The sequence below is a fragment of the Lithobates pipiens genome, unplaced genomic scaffold (genome assembly GCF_037356315.1).
Source record: "Lithobates pipiens isolate NorthernLeopardFrog02 unplaced genomic scaffold, aLitPip1_a1.2 Scaffold_23, whole genome shotgun sequence".
NCBI lineage: Eukaryota > Metazoa > Chordata > Amphibia > Anura > Ranidae > Lithobates > Lithobates pipiens.
Genome location: NW_027507785.1, coordinates 142742033 through 142767036, shown reverse-complemented (window position 1 = coordinate 142767036; position 25004 = coordinate 142742033). Strand labels below are relative to the sequence as shown.

The 25004-nt window shown below is 45.7% G+C and overlaps 7 pseudogenes; all 7 read left to right on the top strand.

The window, feature by feature from the left end:
• The first annotated feature begins 6315 nt into the window (after window positions 1-6315).
• On the top strand, window positions 6316-6434 carry LOC143928978 (5S ribosomal RNA; annotated as a pseudogene).
• Window positions 6435-12352: 5918 nt separating this feature from the next.
• LOC143928496 (5S ribosomal RNA) lies at window positions 12353-12471 on the top strand (annotated as a pseudogene).
• Window positions 12472-13383: 912 nt separating this feature from the next.
• Window positions 13384-13504, top strand: LOC143928899 (5S ribosomal RNA; annotated as a pseudogene).
• A 363-nt stretch (window positions 13505-13867) lies between these two features.
• On the top strand, window positions 13868-13986 carry LOC143928749 (5S ribosomal RNA; annotated as a pseudogene).
• A 317-nt stretch (window positions 13987-14303) lies between these two features.
• Window positions 14304-14422, top strand: LOC143928429 (5S ribosomal RNA; annotated as a pseudogene).
• A 728-nt stretch (window positions 14423-15150) lies between these two features.
• LOC143929005 (5S ribosomal RNA) lies at window positions 15151-15269 on the top strand (annotated as a pseudogene).
• A 160-nt stretch (window positions 15270-15429) lies between these two features.
• LOC143928417 (5S ribosomal RNA) lies at window positions 15430-15548 on the top strand (annotated as a pseudogene).
• Window positions 15549-25004: the final 9456 nt, after the last annotated feature.

Below are 25004 nucleotides of genomic sequence, written 5' to 3'. Positions count from 1 at the left end.
CCAAAGCATATAACATAGGAGAGAGCGGACAACCCTGACGTGTGCCACGGCCCAACTGAAAGGGGTCTGACACCCATCCGTTAACCGCTACTCTAGCCATTGGGCGATAGTATAGGAGAGTAATCCATTTAACAAAATTGGGGCCAAACCCAAATTTACCCAAGCATTCCCAAAGATAATTCCACTCAATGGAATCAAACGCCTTAGCGGCATCCAGTGACACCACCACCCTCGAGCCCACTCTGTGATGCTCAGCCTGGATATTCATATACAACCGGCAGATATTAATGGCCGTGTTTTTCCCAGGCATAAATCCCGTTTGATCCGGGTGAACAAGTGATAGGATGACTCCACTCAGACGGGTGGCAAGTACTTTAGCCAAAATTTTTATATCTGCTTGGAGCAGCGAGATGGGGCGATAGGAATCCGGGGAGTGGGGATCCTTTCCTGGCTTGGGTATCACTATAATAACTGCCTGCCGTAGAGTATCAGGTAGGGACCCGGAGTCAAATATGTGTGTATATAATCTCAACAATTCTGGCACTAGTGTCTCAGAGTAGTGGGCATAGAAATCCAGGGGAATACCATCCAGTCCAGGGGCCTTAGCCTTAGCCTTAGCCCTAGCCTAATCTCATCTGCCGATATCGGGGCCTCAAGAGACTCAACCTGAGCCTCAGACAGGTAGGGAAGAGAGATATCTCGGAGGTACGCCCCCGTCTCAGTTCTCGGCCTATGCACCTGCGACTCATAAAGGGCAGCATAGTAAGCACGAAACATGGTGGCCACTGTTGGCGGATCAGTCACCTCCTCACCCCCATTGTCAGTCAACGAAACCACCACCGGGGGCTTGGAGTCCCGATGCGCCAAGTAGGCCAGCAACTTTCCCGCCCTCTCTCCTTGTTCAAACACCCGTTGCTTAACAAAAAACAACTTTTGCTTAGCCTGTTCAATGTTGAGGTGATCTACTAGCCTTGTGTGGTGACGTAATACCTGGGCCTTAGCAAGTGTGGGGTCAGTAGTGAAGTCAGTGGTCACCGAGTCCAGCTCCCGTAGGGCATTAGATAGCAAAGTCTTGGAGGTACGCTTCAACCGGTTAATCCGGTGTGTTAAAGTGGAGCGTACGTGCAGTTTAAAAGCCTCCCAGGTACAGTCAAAAGGAGCCGTCCCCTGATTAGTAGTAAAGAAAAACCCCCATTTTGTCCCCTAAGTCTTCGCTGTCACTCAAGGCGGTTAACCAGAAGGGGTGAAGCCGCAATGGTTTCGGTCCAGTAGGTCGGGTCAAGGAAAAAGTTGCCCAGCAAGGAGCGTGGTCTGACAATGATCTAGCATAATAGCCCGTGTCTACTAGCCTGGGTAACAACTGGGCGGACACAGCAATATAATCTATACGTGACATGGTGGAGTGAGTTGCAGAGAAACAGGAGTAAACACGTTTAGCCTGATATTTAAATCGCCACAGATCTGTAAGAGAGAATTCCTGAAACGTGCGACCTAGGCCAGTATCTCCCGGTAAATGATCCCCTCGGGTAGAGCTCATTCTATCCACCCCCGGATTCAAAACCATATTAAAATCACCCAGCCAAATTGCTGGGACATTAGGGTGTTGAGTCATAAAAGATAATCCCTCTGTAATTAGTCTATGATCGTAAGGCGGGGGTACATAATAGGCGAGCATAATGTACTGTTCGCCGTGCAATAAGCAGTGTATAAATATATATCTACCCTGCGGGTCTGTCTGCAAAGAAACCAAGGAAAACTGTGCCGTTTTAGATATCAATACAGACACCCCGCGAGAATAGGACGTATGGGTGGCGTGGTAGGCCCATCCAATCCACGGGCGACGCAAAGCTATTTGCAATCTCCCAGTTACATGCGTCTCCACCAGAACTGTGATATCCGCTCTATAAGTTTTGAGACACCCAAACACTGCCGCCCGCTTAATTTTATCCCGAATTCCCCTGACTTTCCACGTCAGCAACTTCAGGGTACCCATTGGGTGGTCTCAGCCAATATCACAAGGAGAAAAATAGTATCCAAACCACCCGTCAAAACAGTATCCATTCCCATATTCATCAGAGCATACATTAAAAACAGGCATTTGTCTGTTCCATAACCAAATAAAGCTTGTGCCATAAACTAAGCATATAACAAAACATACTATAACATAATAACTACAGCCCATCCCCACCCTCCCTGCTCTCAGCCACCCCAACTTGGCTGGAGCTCCCTTCCCAAAACAAACCATAGAACACTAGGCAATGTCAATAACAATAAGCCACAGGGGTGGACTTTGCCAGATATGGACTCAGTGACAAGACCAAGTCTTCTCCCGTTATAACCCGGCTTGTAGGCCGGAGCCGGACCATGCGTCCATTTCCCACCCCACTCCCATTGGTGCGGTGCCCAGTTCAGCAGCGGGACATAACAGTCCAAGAAAGGGCATGTATCAGGAGAAAGTCAAAGTTCTGCAGTCCCATGCAACAAGTCCAGATGACCCGCATCCCCCCCACCCCCCCAGGGAAAGGGCCCAATAGAGCCCGCCAAGCGGGTCCCCCAAACTCAAAGGAAGAGGGAAGGGGTATTGTGTAACGAACTAGGGGGATGCCCGCAGAGCATGGCCATAGGCAGCAGTATAGGTTCAGTCAACAAGAGCATCGGCCATCCATGTTAGAGAGGGGGAACAGAAGCAACAATTCAGGGACTGAGGATAGTGAACCACGCACAGGCAGTCCAACAGCGATCTGCTTGCACATGGGCAAATAGAGAGGGGGGAGCAGATAGAGTACTCACAAATCTTCCATCGATTTTAGTCACGAGGTGGCCGATTTCGAGCCGCGTCTCTTTGGTCCAACCAGGAAACCGCCATCTCAGGATCCTCAAAAAAGTAGGCCCTATCTTCCCCCACCACGCGAAGTCTGGCCGGGTACAACATGGCGTACTTGAGGTGATGTGCCCTAAGGCGCCTCTTCACTTCCACGAATCGGGAACAACGTTTTTGAACTTCTGCGGAGAAGTCAGTAAACACTGAGATATGTCCGTTCTGAAACGGGATGTTGCCTTTTTCACGAGTAAGGCGAAGGATGGCATCCCTATCCCGGTAATTTAACAGCTTAGCAATGCACGTGCGAGGAGGTGCCCCCTCCGGTGGCGGGCGGGCAGGCATTCTGTGGGCCCTTTCAATAATAAATGAGGTAGAGAACGCTTCCCTACCGTAGGCCTTTATCAGGAGAGATTCCAAAAATGTCGCCGGGTCAGCCCCCTCGGAGCCCTCCGGCAGGCCGATAAAGCGGAGTTTAGATCTGCGGGCCCTATTCTCAAGGTCGTCCTGTTTCTGGGCCAGCTGCTGGAGCTGCCTTTGCACATCCTCTTGGGCATGCTGCAGAGGGAACAGGACATCTTCGGCCTGACTGATCCGGGTTTCAGTTTCCTTCACTCTGTCATGCAGTTTAGCCATGTCCTGTCGGATAAGTGAGACATCCACCTTAACCTCCTCAAGTTTAGTTGTCAGTGTGGTCTGGCAGGTAGAAATCGCCTCAAGCACCTTCGCCGTGTCTGAGGTAGCAGGTTCTGCAGCCGGAGTGGACTGTCCGCCATGTTGGCCCTCATGGTCCCGCCGGAACTCTTCAAGAGATGCCGCCGCTGCAGACTGCTTCTTCGTCGGAGACATCGTCCCAATGTATACTCAAGAAGGTAGCGGGTATTACACCGGTAAAATCGTAGGTAAAACAGTTAGTGGGCACCCAGGATCACTACAGGAGATCGCGGTAGGAGCGGAGCTCAGGTCACAAGCGTCCTACTCCATTGCTGTCCAGGCCACGCCCCCCTCATACTAGCCTCTCATAAACTAGCCTCCCTGTGTACCCCAGCCTCACTGTTTACTCTAGCATCTCTGTATACTCAAGCCTATCTGCATGCACAAGTCTGTATTCTGTATTCACTAGCGTTTCTTCTGTATGCTGTAGTCTTCTTTATATACCAGCTTCTCTGTACACCCTTGCATCTCTGTAAACACTGTGTAAACTAGCCAGTCTTATTTATACACTCGCCGACTGTATACACTAGACTCTCTGAATACCTAGCCTATGTTCTGAATACACTAGCCCGTCTTCTGTCTTCTGTATGCCCTCTCTGTATAAACTAGCATCTCTCTATACCCCAAACTGTCCTCTGTAAACACTTGTCTCTCTTTATAGCCTGTCTAGCCTTTCTTCTGTACACACTAGCTTCTCTGTATACACTAACCAGGCTTCTATATAAAATAGCTTCACTGTATGCACTAGCCTCTCTGTATAATTTAGCCTCTCTTTATACCCTAGATAGTGTTCTGCATACACTAGCCTCACCGTAGAAGCCAGCCTTTATTCTGTATTCACTTGCCTTTCTTCTGTATGCTGTAGTCTTCTATATATACTAGCTTCTCTGTACACCCTTGTATCTCTATACACCAGACTCTCTGAATACACTAAACCCTGTGTATACCACAGCCTGTCTTCTGTATACACTAGACTGTAAAAACTAGCTAGAATACACCAGCCTGTCTTCTGTACCCACTAGATTCTCTGTATACACTACCCAGTCTTCTGTATACACTGTCAGCTTGGATGTATACCCAAGCCTGTCTTCTGTATACACTAGTCTCTCTATATGCACTGTCCTATCTGTATACACTCGACTCTCTCTATACACTAACATCTTTATATATACTAGCCTCTCTTTAAACTAGCCTCTCTGTGTACCCCAGCCTCACTGTTTACTCTAGCATCTCTGTATACTCAAGCCTATCTGCATACACAAATCTGTATTCTGTATACACTAGCCTCTCTTTAAACTAGCCTCTCTGTATACCCCAGAATAACTGTATACTCTAGCCTCTCTGTATACACTAGCATTTCTGTATACATCACCCTATCTGTATTCACTAGCCTCTCTGTATACCCCAGCCTGCCTCTCTATATACACTAGCTTTTCTTCTGAATATAATAGTCTCAGTCTCTCTCTATAACCAAGCCTGTTTTCTGTATACATTAGCATGTGTCCTGTATACACTAGCCTGTCTTCTTTATTCTCTAGCCTACCTTCTGTATACCTTAGCCTCTCTGTATAAACTAGCCTTCCTTCTATATACACTGCCATTTATGAGGTAAACAAAGAGTCTGGTGTACATAAACGACAGGCTAGAGTATAAAGAGAGGATAGGGTATACAGAAGAAAGCCTTAGCCTCTTAGCCTTAGCCCCTTCTGTATACCTTAGCCTCTCTGTATAAACTAGCCTTCCTTCTATATACACTGCCATTTATGAGGTAAACAAAGAGTCTAGTGTACATAAACGACAGGCTAGAGTATAAAGAGAGGATAGGGTATACAGAAGAAAGCCTAGTGTATACAGAACACAGGCTAGTACCCTGAGCCTGGGTGAGAGAGGATGAGGAGCATTAGGAGGGCTTGGTCTTTCACATCCGACCAAGTGTTCGGCATGATGTGGCTCAACACGTCCAGCTGCCGAAAATAAGGACAAGCGTGGGAGGCACACAACACCCACTGTAACAGTGCTAGGTTCCTGCATTACAGAAACAGAACACCAGCAATAAGGGGTATCTTCAGGTGTATACTGTGTAGGAGGCACACAACACCCACTCTAACTTCGGCACTGCATATGCCTGTATTGCAAAAATTGAACACCAGTAATAAAGGGTAGCTTCAGGTGTGTACTGTGCAGGAGGCACATAACACCCACTGTAACAGTGCTAGGTTCCCAAGCAGTAAAGACACTGTTCCTGCCTATCGTCCTCTTTCCCTGACCGCAGCAACACACTATACAAGGCCGCCGCGCTGGCGGCCTTATATAGTGTGGGGTGTGTACTAAACCCCCTTGAGCTATAATAGGCCACAGGAATACTGCCTGTGGTCAATTGTGGCTCTCCTCTCAGAGGATGTCACATCTGTTCTTATTATATAGAACTTATTATGCTCCTCGTAAACTTTTTCAATTTGAACATGGGGGGAGACATGATGCACATGTTTTGGAGATGCCCGAAGTTGATCTGCTACTGGACGGAGGTGACAGGAACCATTGATCGGGTGTTTGGAACCTCCACCAGGATGGAGGCGAAGTATTGTCTCCTGGGATTAGTTGAAGGAGTTGGAAACCCGGGAAGCAGCCAGATGGCAGTTCTGAGATGCCTATTTCAGGCAAGAAAACTGATTGCCCAACCCTGCTTAGTCTCCAATGTTGGCAATGACTTGGTGTTTTTCGCTTGTTTCCCAAGATGACCATGTTGGCGTTTGTCAAGATGGTTGAGAGTGCCCAAAGAGATCGCCTATGGCCCCATCACCTTGAAAGTGCCCGATCTTGTCTGATCTCGGAGGCTAAGCATTGTCGGGCCTGATTAGTAACTGGATGGAAGACCGACTGGGAATACCAGGTGCCGTATGCTTATTTCTTGATCATACATCACGGGACACAGGATCATTACATAGTGGGTTATATAGGCACCTCTGGTGATTGGACACTGGTTAACCACTAATTAAGGAGAATTCCTTCCCTATATAACCCCTCCCATATGGGAGGCACCTCATTTTTTCCTTCGCCAGTGGTGGTTGGTCACGTAAAACATGTGCTATGAAGAAAGTTCTGTGCAGGTCCCTGCGGGGGCCTAAGGGCTACAACAAACCGGATCCATATCTCGGGCCGATATTTTGACTCCCAAGATGATATGGTACCCGGGCCTCGTCATCTGAAGAAACGAGGTTTTGCCTGTAAGTCCTCTCCTATTGGAAGACTGGGCTCTGGGAAAACCAGACTTACTGTACTATTTACATAGTGGCACGAAAGTTTCTGGCAGAGTCTTTTACAAGGTCCAGGTAGGAGGTTCTTCTGAGAAGGAACCCCAAAAAAAACCTGAAGGTTGGCACAACTCTGCCCGCCGTGATGGGTGAAGGCTGGAATCTGTCTGTTTTCAGCAATTCCTGCGGCGAGGACAGGTAAGGGAAGTTAATCCTGTATAAATTATATTATGGATTTCTTCATTGAGTAGTTGTATGTCTTACCTGGTTTCCACCACTAGGGGGAGTAAGAGCAGCCTGACGCATACTTACATGCCTTTCAGATACACACGCTCAGTGAAGCCTGGTTCTCTCAGATGACTCATGTCTCCACTGCAATCTCTGCCACAATGAAGGTAATACAGGGGTCCCACGTAGTCTGGGGGTCCCAGACAGCTCAGATGGAAATTCCCTTACCCCCTGGATACCGGCAGTCCTCGTGCATGCGCACCAAGCACGCTCCCGTGCTGATGGAGGAGGCGGGAGTGTGTTTGCGAGCCGCGTCGTTCGGTGTGCACGGCGCTGTACTGCGCAGGCGCCAGGCGGCAGTTTTACAGCCCAGAGCGTCAGGGGGCTGTAAGTGGAGACACAGGAGCTATGGGCAGTAAGCATCCCAAGGGATTGGATCCAGGCAAACCTAAGACACCTACTCAGCATCAGGTTGTGCAGTTTAAGCATATAAATTTATTGTGAGACTTTAAGCACAACAGTGATTGCACTTTGTACTAGTACCTCTGCTTTGTAGCTTAGGACTATGTCTCCTCGTAAGAGGGTCTCAGGGGGAGATAACAAGGACAATGGTAAGTCACCGCCTAGGTCTAGGGGTTCTAAAAATGCCTGTAGGTTACCATCCCCCCCCCTGCAAGACTGGAGTCAGCCTCACAGGATAAGTCAGTGCCCCTGTCAGGATTTGCAGCCTCTCCTAATATTTCAGCCCCGGTATACATCACTGAGGACTCCCTTAGGGCTACATTGGAGGGTTTTGAAGGGAGAATCATGAATTTTATTTCAGCTTCCCTGAAAGATAGCAGGAAAAGGGGTAGATCCCCTCCCTCTGCTGAGATTCCTCTTTCAGATGACACTTCTGACAATGAGGAGAGATCCCTATCTTGGGACAGGGATCTTGAGCAGTCGGATGAATCAGAGGAAGAGGAGAGAGTCCCCTCCTCCCAGGCGCTCAGAAAACAGGTGCAGTATTATACTGAATTGGTGCGTACCACATTCAGAATGCCTGCTGCTGAGATCGCCACGTCCTCTGTTTCTTCCCTGGGAGTCAGGAAAATCCCACAACCTGCCTTTTCCTTTCCAATTAATCCCTTAATGGATAAATTGTTGTATGAGGATTGGGGACATCCCGATACACTGTTTGCTCCTCCTAAAAGGTTTTCTATGCTTTATCCTCTGGAGGAAAGTTTCACCAAGAAATGGGGGGTCCCATCTGTCGATGCGGCTGTTTCTTGCGTGAATAGAAACCTGACCTGTCCTTTGGATAATGCTCAGGTATTTAAAGATCCAACTGATAAGAAGCTGGAAACATTATTAAAAGCCTCCTTTTCCATGACTGGCACTGTAGTGCAACCTACAGTCGCAGCTGTGGGGTTGTGTCAGTTCCTCAAGGAACAGGTTAAGCAGATGCTTGGCCTCCTTCCCAGTGAGGAAGTGGAGAATTATGCAGAAATACCTCAAATTCTGTGTTTCATGATTGATGCGATTTTGGATTCTGTCCAACAAGCATCTCGTTTGTCTCTCCTGTTGGTACACATGCGAAGGGCCCTATGGCTAAAGAATTGGGCAGCTGAGCTATCATGCAAGAAGCATTTGATTGGGTTCCCGTTTAAAGGGGAACGTTCGTTTGGAGAAGAATTAGACAAATTCGTCCAAAAAATTTCAGGGGGTAAATCTACTCTCCTTCCAGTCAAAAGGAGCAAACGTCCATCATTTAGGCGTTCTCTCTCTCCCGGAGCATCAAGCTCTAAGCAGTGGCGACAGCCTTCTCAACCCCCCTCTACAGGAAAGGCTCAAGGCCGGGCCCAGGGGCAGAAGAAATCCTGGGGGCGAAAGCCTACCAAGCAGAGCCCGCAAGCTTCCTTGTGAAGGGGCGCCCCCGCTCGGCCAAGTGGGGGGAAGGCTCTTGCAGTTTGAAGAAGCCTGGCGGGAAGAGATCCGGGATGAGTGGGTGGTCTCTTTGGTAACTCTGGGCTACTAGCTGGAGTTTCAGGAGATTCCACCTTCTCGCTTTCTAAGGTCAAGGATCCCCAGGGACCCAGTAAAGCAAAGACTGCTATTTCTGGCCTTAGATCACTTACTATCCCAGGGGGTGATAGTAGAAGTGGACCCAAAAGAACAGGGTTCAGGGTTTTACTCGAATCTCTTCACCGTTCCAAAGCCAAATGGAAGTGTCAGACCTATCCTGGATCTGAAGCATCTGAACCGCTTTTTACGCATCCGGTCCTTCTGAATACAGTCAATTCGCACTGTGGTCTCCTCCCTGCAAGGGGGAGAGTTTATGGCATCAATAGACATCAAGGATGCATATCTCCATGTGCCAATTTTTCCCGCACACCAAAAGTATCTAAGGTTTGCAGTAGAGCGGCGCCATTTTCAATTTGTGGCCTTGCCGTTCGGGCTAGCTACGGCCCCTCAAGTCTTCATAAAGATTCTGGACCCTCTCTTGGCAAACCTAAGAGCTCAGGGTATAGCCGTGTTGGCTTATCTAGACGATTTGCTTCTCATAGAGAAAACAGTAGCGCTCCTGAACCACAGTGTTACCAGAACGCTAGAACAGCTGGAACGCCTAGGTTGGATTATAAACCTAAAAAAGTCGTCCCTACAGCCTGCTACCAGGTTGGAATACCTGGGTATGGTTATCGACACTGCTCAGGGCAAGGTGTTTCTACCAAGGCCAAAAGCCTTGGCCATTGGGGATCTGGTGCGCCTAGTTCTGGGCAGAAGATCTTCCCCCATTCGGTTGTGCATGAGACTGTTAGGGAAAATGGTCGCCTCCTTCGAGGCCGTTCCATTCGCCCAGTTCCACTCAAGGCCTCTGCAAAGATGCATCCTTGCGGCTTAGAACAGGAAGCCCCAGTCCTTGGATCTTCCTATGCGTCTATCCCCAGGGACACGCAAGAGTCTCGTCTAACGAGCCTAAGAGTCTTGTTACAAACCGAGAATTTGCTGCAAGGCAAAACTTTTCTTCCTCTTCCATGGAAGATTATTATGACAAATGGCAGCCTGACAGGCTGGGGAGCAGTGTTGGAGGAGACGTGCTCGCAGTGGAAATGGTCTGCGATCGAGAAGCTATTGCCCATAAATGTCTTGGAGATCCGGGCAGTTTATATGGCTCTCATAAACTGGTCTTTCAGACTACGGTGTCTCCCTGTTCGGGTTCAGTCCGACAATGCCACAGCAGTGGCCTATATCAATCACCAGGGCGGTACCAGGAGTCTGGTTGCACAAAAAGAGGTGAATCGCATACTTGTCTGGGCAGAAAGGCATGTTCTATACCTTTCTGCGGTCTTCATTCCAGGAGTGGAAAATTGGCAGGCAGATTTTCTGCGCCGCCAGCAGTATTGCCTAGGAGAATGGGCTCTGCACCCCGACGTGTTTTGGAACATATGTCGCAGGTGGGGTACTCCAGACGTAGATCTGTTTGCGTCCAGGTTCAACAGAAAACTGGACAAATTCGTGTCAAGGACAAGAGATACACGCGCTCAGGGGTCGGATGCTTTGACAGTTCCCTGGGATCAGGAGAATTTGATTTATGCCTTCCGCCCGTGCCCGCTTCTGTCGAGGTTCTTGAGAAAAGTCTAGAGGGAAACAAAGTCGCTTCTTTTGGTAGCCCCGGCTTGGCCCAGGCAAACGTGGTACGCAGAGATCATGAAGTTGGCAGTAGGCAGGCCGTGGATTCTCTCTCTCCGGCCAGATCTGCTCTCACAGGGTCCAATTTACCATCCTGCTTTACACAGTCTGAATTTGACGGTTTGGCTGCTGAGACACACATTCTGAGAGACCGTGGGCTTTCGGGGCCAGTCCTTTCTACTCTGGTCAATGCCAGAAAGCCAGCCTCCAGGCTTATTTACTACAAAATCTGGAGGGCATATGTTTCCTGTTGTGAACTCAGGCAATGTCATCCTAGAAAGTATGTCATTAGCAGGATCTTGGCCTTCCTCCAGTCAGGCCTAGAAATGAATTTGGCCGTAAGCACTATCAAGGTGCATATTTCGGCCTTGTCAGTGTTTTTTCAGAAACCACTTGCATCACATTCCCTGGTGCGGGCTTTCATCCAGGGGGCTATGCGGATAAGGCCGCCAGTCAAACCTCCGGTATGCCCATGGGATCTGAATTTGGTTCTCTCAGCTTTGCAGGGGCAACCTTTTGAACCTTTGCATCAGGCTTCGTTAGTTCTTTTGACTAAAAAATTGGTTTTCTTGGTAGCCATATCCACAGCTAGAAGAGTGTCAGAACTAGCAGCTCTCTCCAGTAAAGAACCGTATCTAATTATTCATAAGGACCTGGTGGTAATGCGTCCCAACAGGTCCTTTCTGCCTAAGGTGGTTTCAGGATTCCATTTGAATCAAGATGTAAGCCTACCATCCTTTTTTCCGGACCCACAGTCCGCAGAAGAAGAATCTTTGTACACTTTGGATGTGGTAAGGGCAATCAGTATCTATCTTCAGGCAACTGCTCAGATAAGGAAAACTGGTTGCTTATTTATTTTGCCGGAAGGCCCTAGGAAGGGCCAGGTGGCATCAAAATCCACTCTCTCAAGGTGGATTAGACAGATTATTTCTCAGGCCTATAGTGTTAAAGGGAAGATCCCTCCTTTTCAAGTGAGAGCGCACTCAACTAGGGCTGTAAGTGCTTCTTGGGCAGTGCATCACCAGTCCTCCATGGCTCAGATCTGTAAGGCTGCAACTTGGTCATCAGTCCACACATTCACCAGATTCTATCAGGTGGATGTCAGAGGGCAAGAGGATATCGCCTTTGGGCGCAGTGTACTGCAGGCTGCAGTTTAGGTCCTCTGGTCCTTGGCGGTCTATATATTATGATCTGTGTCTCCCTGCCCTCAATCTGAGCATTGCTTTGGGTCATCCCACTATGTAATGAAGCTCCTGTGTCCCGTGATGTATGATCAAGAAAATAGGATTTTTATATACAGCTTACCTGTAAAATCCTTTTCTTGAGAGTACATCACGGGACACAGGGCTCCCACCCCTCTTAGGTTTTACGTGGTTTCCTATTGCTTTGCTACAAAACTGAGGTGCCCCCCATATGGGAGGGGTTATATAGGGGAGGAATTCTCCTTAATTGGGGGTTAACCAGTGTCCAATCACCAGAGGTGCCTATATAACCCACTAAGTAATGAAGCTCCTGTGTCCCGTGATGTACTCTCAAGAAAAGGATTTTACAGGTAAGCTGTATATAAAAATCCTATTTTTTATGTTGTTGGCGTTGATCTGTTTTTTTTCACTTGTTTCCCAAGATGACCATCTTGGCGTTTGTCAAGAGGGTGAAAGTGCCCAAAGAAAGTGCCTACGGCCAAATCACCCTGAAAGTGCCCGATCTTGTCTGATCTCGGAGGCTAAGCATTGTCGGGCCTGATTAGTAACTGGATGGGAGACCGACTGGGAATACCAGGTGCCGTAGGCTTCTTTTTATGTTGTTGGCGTTGACATGTTTTTTTTTCCACTTGTTTCCCAAGGTGACCATCTTGGCATTTGTCAAGAGGGCTGAGAGAGCCCAAAGAAATCTCCTACGGCCACATCACCCTGAAAACGCCCGATCTTATCTGATCTCAGAGGCTAAGCAGGGTCCGTCCTGGATAGTACCTAATTACAGGTGCCGTAGGAATCTTTTTATATTGTTGGCTTTGACCTGTTTTTTTTTGCTTGTTTCCCAAGGTGAGCATTTTAGCATCTGTCAAGAGTTTTGAGTATGTCCCGAAGCGTTCGCCTAAGGCCCCATCACCCTGAAAGCGCCCGATCTCAGAGGCTAAGCAGGGTCAGGGTCAGATGGGAGACCGCCAGGGTCTATGTTGTTGGCGTTGACCTGTTTTTTTTCACTTGTTTCCCAAGATGACCATCTTGGCATTTGTTAAGAGGGCTGAGAGTGTCTGAATAGAACACCTATGGCCACATCACTCTGAAAGCGCACAATCTCATCTGATCTCAGAGGCCTAGCAGTGTACGGCCTGATTAATACCTGTATGGGAGACCATCTGTGAATACCAGATGCCGTAGGCTTCTTTTTATGTTGTTGTTGTTGACCTGTTTATTTTCGCTTGTTTCCTAAGATGACCATCTTGGCGTTTAACAAGAGGGTCGAGAGTGCCCAAAAAGATCACCTACGGCCCCATCACCATGAAAGCACCCAATCTTGTCTGATCTCGGAGGCTAAGCAGTGTCAGGCCTGGTTAATACCAGGATGGGAGAACGTCTGGGAATAACAGGTGCCGTAGGTTTCTTTTTATGTTATTGGCCTTGACCTGTTTTTTTTTTCACTTGTTTGCCAAGGTGACCATCTTGGCATTTGTCAAGAGGGTTGAGAGTGCCCGAAGAGATCACCTACGGCCCCATCACCCTGAAAGCGCTCCCAATCTTGTCTGATCTCGGAGGCTAAACAGTGTCGGGCCTGGTTAGTACCTGGATGGGAGACCGCCTGGGAATACCAGGTGCCATAGGCTTCTTTTTATGTTGTTGGCTTTGACCTGTTTTTTTCACTTGTTTCTCAAGGCGACCATCTTGGCGTTTGTCAAGAGGGTTGGGCGTGTCTTGAAGAGAACGTTTACGGCCACATCACCCTGAAAGCACCCAGAGGCTAAGCAGTGTCAGGCCTGGTTAGTACCTGGATGGGAGACTGCCTGGAAAGACCAGGTGCCATAGAAGGATCTGGCCTGGTTAGTGTCTTGATTGGGAGATCGCCTGGGAATACCGGATGCCGTAGGCTTCTCTTTATGTTGTTGGCTTTGACCTGTTTTTTTTTAGCTTGTTTCCCAAGGTGAGCATCTTGGCCTTTGTCAAGAGGCTTCAGACTGCCCAAAGAGAGTGCCTACGGCCAAATCACCCTGAGAGAGCCCAATCTCATCTGATCTCGGGGGCTAAGCAGTGATGGGCCTGGTTAGTACCTGGATGGGAGACAGCCTGGGAATACCAGGTGCTGTAGGCTTCTCATTATGTTGTCGGTGTTGACCTATTTTTTTTCCCTTTTTTCCCAAGGTGACCATCTTGCCATTTGTCAAGAGGGTTTAGAGTGCACAAAGAAATTGCCTACGGGCACAACACCCTGAAAGCGCCCAATCTCGTCTGGTCTCAGAGGCTAAGCAGGGTTGGGCCTGGTTTGTACCTGGATGGGAGACCACCTGGGTTTTTCAGATGCCGCAGGCTTCTTTTTATGTTGTTGGTGTTGACCTGTTTTTTTTTGCTTGTTTCCCAAAGTGATCACCTCGGCATTTGTCAAGAGGGTTGAGAGTGCCTAAAGAGATCGCTTACAGCAGCATCACCCTGAAAGCACCCTATCTCTTCTGATCTCGGAGGCTAAGAAGGGTTGGGCCTAGATAGTACTTGAATGGGAGACGGCCTTGGAATACCAGGTGCTGTATTCTTCTTTTTCGCTTGTTTCCCAGGGTGACTATCTTGGCATTTTTCAAGAGGGATGAGTGCCCAAAGAGATTGCCTATGGGCACATCACCCTGAAAGCACCCAATCTCCTCTGATCTCAGAGGCTAGAAAGGGTCGCGCTTGGTAATACCTGGATGGGAGACCGCCTGGGAATACTAGGTGCTGTAGGCTTCTTTTTATGTTGTTGGCGTTGACTTGATTTTTTGTTTGCTTCCCAAGGTGACCATCTTGGCGTTTGTCAAGAGGGTTGAGCGTGCCTGAAAAAATCTACTATGGCCGCATCACCCTGAAAGAGCCCAATCTCATTTGATCTCAGAGGCTAAGCAGGGTTGGGACCTGGTTAGTACCTGGATGGGAGACCGCCTGGGATTTCTCAATGCCATAGGCTTTTTTTTTAAGTTGTTGGCATTGACTTCGTTTTTTTTTTTTGCTTGTTTCCCAAGGTGACCATCTTGGCGTTTGTCAAGAGGGTTGAAAGTGCCTGAAGGGATTGCCTACGGGCACATCACCCTGAAAGCACCTGATCTCGTTTGATGTTGGAGGCTAAGAAGAGTCTGGCCTTGTTAGTACGTGGATGGGAGACCGCCTGGGAATACCAGGTGTCGTAGGCTTCTTTTTATGTTGTTGGCGTTGACCTGTTTTTTTTTAAGCTTGTTTCCCAAGGTCACCATCTTGGTGTTTGTCAAGAGGGTTGAGAGTGCCTGAAGAGATTGCCTATGGCCACATCACTCTGAAAGCACCCAATCTTGTCTGATCTTGGAGGTTAAGAAGAGTCAGGCCTGGTTAGTACCTGGATGGTAGACCACCTGGGAATACCAGTTATTGTAAGCAGGGTTGGGACCAGTTTAATCCCTGGATGGGAGACCGCCTGGGATTTCCAGATGCCATAGGCTTCTTGTTATGTTGTTGCCGTTGACCTATTTTTTTCCGCTTGTTCCCAAGGTGACCATCTTGGCATTTGTCAAGAGAGTTGAGAGTGCCTGAAGATATTGGCTACGGCCACATCACCCTGAATCTGTTCCATCTCATCTGATCTTGGAGGCTAAGCAGGGTCGGGCCTGGTTAATGCCTGGATGGGAGACCGCCTGGGAATACCAGGTGTCATAGGCTTCTTTTTTTTTTTCTCCAAACAGGGGAAGACAGTCCCCCGAGTACATAATGCAACAGAGAAATACAGAGCAAAAAGCAGCTGAACAATACTTGATACAGGTATATTCGCAAATGTGAGTCTGCCTTCCATCAATCATAATGATTCAAGGCATGGATAAAGTACTGTACCAAGATCCAGGGTCACACAAACCCCAGGTCCCTCTGGCATAATCCATCCAGAGGGGGGTGTGGGGCCGTCATTCCCAATTTTCCAATTTTTCCAAAAGAGAGAGTGGGTGGAGGGGGTGAGAGATAGGGGAGGAAGGCAGAAAAGAGAAGGGGTGAAAGATCAGAAAAGGAGAAGAGGGGACGAGACACGATGGCAGCCACTGTCCAAGGGGCCAGTCAAGGAAAGCTGAGAGCACTAAGGCGATAGCAGGTGACATCCTTCCAACGACAATATAAAGGTATTCCAGATGTCCCAGGTTTGTTTAAAAAATTCTTGTTTACCTTGTGATGTGAGGATCAAGTCCTCCATTTTTTTTAATGTCCTCTATTTTCCTAAGCCAGTGAGTAATGAAAGGGGGAGAACATATTTTCCAATAGAGAGGGATGCAGGATTTTGCCGCATTTATCACATGTCGTAAAATAGATTTTTTGTACTTCTTAATGGGAATCTGTGAATGGTGCAAGAGAAAGAATGCAGCCTCTTCCGGGATGGAGAAGTCTGTGCATTTTTGTGTTATGCATTGGATCTCTGTCCAGAAGTCCACCAAGCTGGGGCAGGACCAAAAAATGTGGAGCAATGTGCCCTCTTCTTCTCCACACCTCCAGCATATGTTCGAGGAAGAGGGGAATTATTTATGCAGCTTTGATGGTGTCAAATACCACCTGGTGAGAAGTTTAAAATTTGTCGCCTGTATCTTCGTGCACAGTGAGGATTTGAGAGCCAAAGTGATAATGCGTTGTCTCTGTGCTGGGGAAAACTAGCAATTAAGGTCCTTTTCCCAGTTGGACATACAGGTTAAGTGTGGGTGATCTGTTTGAGAGAGAATGTGGACCAAAGGGCCTTCGCTCCTGCATAGAGTCTCAAACTCCGTCTGAGGGCGGGCGAAAGTTTGAGTATTGGGGATGGAATGGAGAAAATGATGTTGTTGCGCCGCTCTCCAAAAAGGCAGTTGGAAAAGCCCTGTCGGATCTGTTAGGGTTGAGAAAGAAGGCCATTTTCCATCAATGACGATTTTAGATGCATGGTCTAGGTTGGAATTTCTAAGTGGGTCCCCGGTTCAAAGTTCGGATGGTCACGTATAGGGAATAGGGGGGAAGTCAAAGACGTGAGTGTGTTTTGGGTAGCGATCAGGTGACTGACTTTCAATGAAGCCCCTATAGTGGGATGTGACGTCAATTCTGTGGGTAAATCCTTATAGCACCACATGGCTCTTCTTAGCGTAATTCGGGAGTGAGATTGTCCTAGTTGCACCCAGAGCTTAAAAAGTTTGTTTCCATTCCAGTCCAATACACACCCCAGATGGGAGGCCAGGTAGTAGCATCGCAAGTCAGGGAGAACCAACCCTCCCTGTTGTTTAGACAATCTCAGCTGTGACCACTTAAGTCTGGGATTTTTGTGGGCCCAGTTAAATTGAGTGAGCAGGGATTGAGCTTGCTTAAAAAACGGGACTGGACTCTGGATCAGGAGAGCTTGGAAAAGATAGGTACATTTAGGGAGTATGTTCATTTTAATGAGATTGCATCTCCTGAACCAGGAATGGAGGCCAGAATGCCACCCGTGAAGCAAACTGCAGATCTTAGTGACAAGGGGTGGGGGGAAGTTCAACATAAACGTACGCGCGATGTCCGGTGGAATGTAAGTACCTAAGTACTTAAAGCGGAGGTCCACCCTAAAGTGGACCTCCGCTCATCGGAACCCTCCCCCCCTCTGGCGCCACAATTGGCACCTTTCAGGGGGGAAGGGGGTGCAGATACCTGTACAGTACAGGTATTCTGCACCCACTTCCGGGATAGCTCTTTGCGGAAAGGGGTGTAGATTACGCCCCTTTCCGCAACTGCCCACCCCTTTCCGCAAGTGCCCCGCTGCCTGCTGGGAAACACACAGATCCCAGAGGCAGCGGGGACCAGCCTTATTGCGCAGCGCGATTCGCGCATGCGCAGTAGGGAACCGGGAAATGAAGCCGAAAGGCTCCATTTCCTGATTCCCATACCCAAGATGGCAGCGGCAGCACCCGACAAGACGATCTAGAGATCGGCTTCGGGTGCCGACATCGCGGGCGCGCTGGACAGGTAAGTGTCACTATTTTAAAAGTAAGCAGCTGCAGTATTTGTAGTTGCTGGCTTTTAAAAAAAATAAAAATGCGGAGTCCCGGCGGACTCCCGCTTTAAGGGCTGTATGGGTCCATTTAAATCGAAAATTGGACTGCAAGTCTAGTAACATTTGCGGGGGGACTGCGACCCCCATGGCCTCTGATTTCAAGAAGTATCCCGTATATCTGGAATTCCCGAAGGAGATTTGGCAAGGAAACTCTGGGATTCTTCAACGAGAACAGCATGTCATCCACGTAGGCAGATATCTTGCACTCAATAATACCCATTTGGAGTCCCGTTATGTCTGAGTTTTGTCGAATTGTGGAGAGAAAGGGTTCCAATGACAGTGCGAATAATAGGGGCGACAGGGGGCAACCCTGTCTGGTCCCATTCCTGATGTCAAGGGGAGATGAGAGCACCCCATTCGCTTTGAGTTGAGCTGAAGGGCGTGAGTATATCTTACTTATCCATGCCAGCATCCGTTCACTCAGACCTATATGGCGAAGGACCGAGAACATGAATGTCCATTTGACCCGATCAAAAGCCTTCTGGGCATCAGTACTCACGAAAAGACAAGGGGTCCCAGATGACTTTGCTTTATGGACCTGGGTAAGCACCTTAATGGTGTTGTCCCTATCTTCCCTGGTGGGAATAAAACCTAACTGGTCAATATGTATAAGAGACTGCAAGTGCTGTGCCAATCACGTGGAGAGGATTTTAGAGAATAGTTTTAGGACCGAATTTAGGAGGGAAATGGGTCTGTAGCTCCCACATAGGCCCGGGTCTTTGCCCTCCTTAGGTATCAACGAGATGTGGGCTCTAAGGGTATCCTCAGGAAAATCCCCATTCGAGCTCAGAGTATTAAATAAATTCACCAAGCGCGGGCCGAGAATAGGGAGCAAGGTCTTATAGTATTGTGCGGTATATCCGTCAGGGCCCGGAGCCTTACCCACCTTCGGAGGTCCCTGGACTTCTTCCAGTGTGATCGGGTCCTCCAAGTACTCCTGTGATTCCGATGAGAGGGTTGGTAGACCAGAACCGGGTACATATCTGTCTATATTGTCCTGTCCGGACCCTGAATCGGGCAGGTTGTAGAGACCAGAGTAACATTTTTCAAAGACTTTGGCTATTTGGGTTGGGGTAGAGGCCCTCTGGCCATTCTCATCTATCAATTGTGGTATGTAAGAGGCAGATTTCAACTCCTTTACCGACCTGGCTAAGATTTTTCCGCATTTGTCCCCTGACTCCTACGTCAGTTTACGACAAAACTGGAGTGCCGCTTTCGCTTTATAATGGAGTAGGTCAGTAATCTGGGTACGGAGTGTCCCCAATTCAATCTCTAAGGGCCGTGAGGGGGCATGTCTATGTTTTGCTTCCACAGAGGCAAGTTCACAAAACAGATTAGTGTATACAGAAGACAGGCTTGGGTATACATCCAAGCTGACAGTGTATACAGAAGACTGGGTAGTGTATACAGAGAATCTAGTGGGTACAGAAGACAGGCTGGTGTATTCTAGCTAGTTTTTACAGTCTAGTGTATACAGAAGACAGGCTGTGGTATACAGAGGGTTTAGTGTATTCAGAGAGTCTGGTGTATAGAGATGCAAGGGTGTACAGAGAAGCTAGTATATATAGAAGACTACAGCATACAGAAGAAAGGCTAGTGAATACAGAATAAAGGCTGGCTTCTACGGAGAGGCTAGTGTATGCAGAACACTATCTAGTGTATAAAGAGAGGCTAGATTATACAGAGAGGCTAGTGCATACAGTGAAGCTATTTTATATAGAAGCCTGGTTAGTGTATACAGAGAAGCTAGTGTGTACAGAAGAAAGGCTAGACAGACTATAAAGAGAGACAAGTGTTTACAGAGGACAGTTTGGGGTATAGAGAGATGCTAGTTTATACAGAGAGGGCATACAGAAGACAGAAGACGGGCTAGTGTATTCAGAACATAGGCTAGGTATTCAGAGAGTCTAGTGTATACAGTCGGCGAGTGTATAAATAAGACTGGCTAGTTTACAGAGATGCAAGGGTGTACAGAGAAGCTGGCATATAAAGAAGACTACAGCATACAAAAGAAAGGCTAGTGAATACAGAATACAGACTCGTGCATGCAGATAGGCTTGAGTATACAGAGATGCTAGAGTAAACAGTGAGGCTGGGGTACACAGAGAGGCTAGTTTAAAGAGAGGCTAGTATATACAAAGATGTTAGTGTATATAGAGAGGTTAGTGTATACAGAGGGTCGAGTGTATACAGAAAGGACAGTGCATATAGAGAAACTAGTGTATACAGAAGACAGGCTTGGGTATACATCAAAGCTGACAGTGTATACAGAAGACTGGGTAGTGTATACAGAGTGTCTAGTTGGTACAGAAGACAGGCTGGTGTATTCTAGCTAATTTTTACAGTCTAGTGTATACAGAAGACAGGATGTGGTATACAGAGGGTTTAGTGTATTCAGAGAGTCTGGTGTATACAGTCGGCGAGTGTATACATAAGACTGGCTAGTTTACACAGTGTTTACAGAGATGCAAGGGTGTACAGAGAAGCTAGTATATATAGAAGACTACAGCATACAGAAGAAAGGCTAGTGAATACAGAATAAAGGCTGGCTTCTACAGAGAGGCTAGTGCATACAGTGAAGCTATTTTATATAGAAGCCTGGTTAGTGTATACAGAGAAGCTAGTGTGTAAAGAAGAAAGGCTAGACAGGCTATAAAGAGAGACAAGTGTTTACAGAGGACAGTTTGGGGTATAGAGAGATGCTAGTTTATACAGAGAGACTAATGTATACAGAAGACAGGCTAGGGCATACAGAAGACGGGCTAGTGTATTCAGAAAATAGGCTAGTGTATACCGAAGACAGGCTATTGTATGCAGAAGACCGGCTAGTGTATACAGAGAAACTAGTGTATAACAGAGTGTATATAGAAGACAGGCCAGGGTGTAAAGAAGACAGAGTAATGTATACAGAAACAGAAAACATGCTCGTGTATATAGAGAGGCTTGTGAATTTAGGGGGTAGGCTAAGTGATAACAGAAGACAATCTTGGATATACAGACACATTTCATCATTTCATCTAGTTCGCATCTCTAATGGAGTTTGTCTCATTGCCATGTTATGCCTTTTCATTCTTAAGCTAAATATAGATTATACTCACTACACGATTTTAATCACCCACATCAAGCATGCAATAAAACTATCATACATCAAAATAAACCATGTACTGCCAAAACAATAACGGCCAATAACTTAAAAAATGACTTATCAGTCAATGACTTAACAAAATAAACTTTGCACTCTTTTGCTCTATTTTGCATATTTGTAATTCTCCACATCAACTGTCACTTTGATATCACCACTGACGACACACCATCCTGACTTATTTTGCTTTATTTATTATTAGTACTATCTCAAAAGCAGTTAAATCTATTCACTTCGATGAGGTCTACCGCTAATTGTACGGTAATGCAAAATGTTCACAAAACCATCCATTTGCTACCAGACATGCTGCACATATTATGAGTAATGTAACTATCGCTCGCTAACAATGTAAACAGTTTTATTGTTTTTCTGACATTAACCGAGTATCTCTGACATTAACTGAGTAACTCTCTGCACTAGGATTTGCACAGTTAAAACACAGTGACAAAACATTTCTTTTTACCGCAGCAAAATGTGAGAAAAGCAGTTTAAGCCGTCTTTCTGCCATATGCTTCAGAAAATTAATGTACCGCTTTTAAATCCATATCAATTCCACATCCTAATGTAAACCGTCTAAAATTTTAACATTTACTGATAGCAATTACTGATATTACATTATGATTATACCAGTGGAAATGGACCGCGTAATGGAATTGTCAAATTAATCATAATCTCAGAGTTAACTTAGCTGATAAATTTACGATTTACTCAACCATTTACTCAACGATTTAAAGTTAGATTTTTTCAGGCTAAGTCAATTTAATCTTAAATAATTTATACTATATTCTACTGTACTCCTAAATAATGTACTGTTTTTCTGTATTTTAGCCGTGCTCATATTTCGTGTTATGTTGCTATTCCGACAATCGGCCTTAATGAGGATATTACTTTGCAACTATCTCTTGATCCCTTTTGTGTATTCACTTTATCTGTATTTATATTTACTGCCTCAATATACTTATTATTATTATATTATAGAGATTACTATCTCTAAATCATTGTAAGCGTAACCATAGTTATAATGTCTACAGCTAATTTTACGTTAAAGCAAAATTCACACAAAACCATCTTTTTAAAACCTTTTACAACCGGCACATTAAGAATAATGCAACCATCTCTCTACCTCTATGCAATAGAGTCTTTCTGACTCTATTTTGTGTATTACTTCAACTGTCACACTGATGACCATTTGTAACACATAACACTGGCAACACATTTTTTAAAAGCAGCAAAATGCGAGAAAGTGGTTGCAGTAGCAAAGGATAGCAATAAAGTTTGATTACATTAATAACACATAATGCAACTATTTTACATTCACATCAAGCATACATCCTATTGTAAACTGTCTATCACTATTAATGTTCAGGGTTACTGATACATTATGCGGATAACCAGTGGAAACGGAGAAAAGTCAGTGTAAGCCGTCTTCGTGCGTAACAAAATTAATGGATCGATTTACACGTTGGAATTTACAAGCTACGTCAATTTACTCTTAAATAATGTATACCCTTTAGCTGCTTAGCTCACACTTTGCTGTATTTAGCCGCGTTAACTGTATTAATGGTTACATGTAAGTAACCAATGGGGATTGACATTTCATGTCTATCTCACATCTCTAATGCAATTTGTCTCTTTAAAATTTCATACATTTCCGGTTATTATACTTTCTCATCCTTAAAGACAAGTTGTGGATATTTTATGATTACAGCAATCATCTCATCTAATTGCTAGTCCGATATTCTAACTTGGTATTACTTTGCAAGGCTCTATTTAACAATGTAAAGGTAAGCTAGCTATTTTGTGTATTTCCACTTAAACTCGACCTACTACTGTCTCAATATTATCCTTTCTAATTTTGCTAAATTAGATTATAGGGTTTGCTATGTCTAAATCCAGGTAACCTACTCACCTTTATTACGTATACTGCTACTTTTAGGATAATACAAAACCATCTTTTGCTTCTTTACACGCTTCACATATTAAGAGTAATGCAATCCTACCGATATGAACAGTTCAATTGCTCTTCTTACATTTAGCTGGTATCTCTCTGCTATAGGAAACTGAATTTTTACTACAACGATAACTCATATAATATCAGTCCACTCAGTGTTACCGGGATAACTTTTGCATTTAGAGTAATGAAATGATTTCTCAGTAATTTTGAAGCTACTGCAAAAAACGCTTCCGATCTCTTTTCAACTGCAATACTTTAGCTCTGCAATATAAAGGAATATTTAGCTGCTTAGCTCAAACTTTGCTGTACGTAGCCGTGTTAACTTTATTAATGGTTACCAATGGAGATTGACATCTCTAATTCACATTCACATTTCTAATGCAGTTTGTCTTTTTGCCATGTCATCCTCTGCCAGTTATTTTCCTTTCTTATCCTTATGCTATATTTGGGGTATATTCACTACATGATTAAAGACACGTAATGAACCCGATTGATAAAAACCTACACACGTCGTTGCTGTCATTTCGTGTATTTCCACTTAAACTCGACTTGTATATACTGTCTCAATATTAATCTGAGATATTTTGATATATTTATTATTAGAATAACCAGATTACGATCTCTAAATCCTGGTAAACCAACTCACACAAAACCATCTTATTTCTACCTTACACGCAGCAATAAATATTAAGATATTAACATTTAACCGGTATCTCTCTGCAATAGTAAACGGAATAAGTAGAACACTCATCTAATATCAGTCTTCTCAGTGCTACCGGAACAACTTTTACATTTAGAGTAATGCAACGATTTCTCAGTTTTATGAAGCTACTGCAACTAACGCTTTGGATTTCTTTCCTGTTAAATTACGCTCTGCAATATTAAGCCATGTAAATTGTCCTATTGGTCTACTAACAATGCTATGTATAAAAATACAAATCTTTCAAAAGCAATATCGTCTAACTACAATACTTAAACTCTGCATAATAAATATGATTAATGCGACTAATGCTAATAATAAAGTCGTCTAAAACTCGGCTATAGGTAGAGAATAAAACTATCTTACATTAAAATAAACCATGTACTGCCAAACCAATAACGGCCAATTACTTAACGTCTATCAGTCAATGACTTAACAAAATAAACTTAGCACTCTTTTGCTCTATTTTGTATATATGTAGTTCTCCACATTAACTGTCACATTGATATCACCACTGACAACACACCACTGACCTTTTAACAGCACCAAATCTGAAAAAAGCACTGTAACTCTTTACCTCATTTAGAAGTAGTTGCATTAGCAAAAAATAAAGTCCTGTCTTCTGTACACGCTAGCCTTTCTGTATACATTAATCTTTCTGTGTACACCAGTCCCTCTATATAGACTAGCCTCTCTGTCTTCTGTATACACGTGCCCGTAACCTATATACACTAGCCTGCCTTCTTTTTACAATAGTCTCGGTGTCCCAGCCTCTCTGCATACACTAGCCTCACTGAATTCCCCAGACTCTCTTCTGTATACACAAGCCTATCTGTAAACAATAGCTTGTCATCTGTACACACTAGCCTCTCTGTATATACTAGCCATTCTTCTGTATACACCAGGCTCAGGGGAATAACATTAGCCTATCTGTATTACCTTGTTTGACTTTTCTGATTTCTGTTTCTTTTCTAGGGTCTACCTCGCCGTATACCCAAGCCAATCTTATTACCCCAGCCTCATTCCAATTATAATAGCCTCACTGTATACCCCAGGAGGTCTTGTGTTGGGTTTTTTCAGTCTGCTCAGCCATCTTCTTGTAGGGGTTCTTCGGGTCAGCCCTTGCTCCCTTTTCCCCACGTATCCTCTCATTCACAAGAAGTTCATTCTCATGTCTGGGTTACCTTGGGCATCAGGCTCATCCTATCCTTCATGGGACATTCATTTGGGTTTGCGTAGCTTGCAGGCTCTTAGGGGGTTCCTTCTCATCTTCAGGTCAAGAGTCGGTGGGTTCT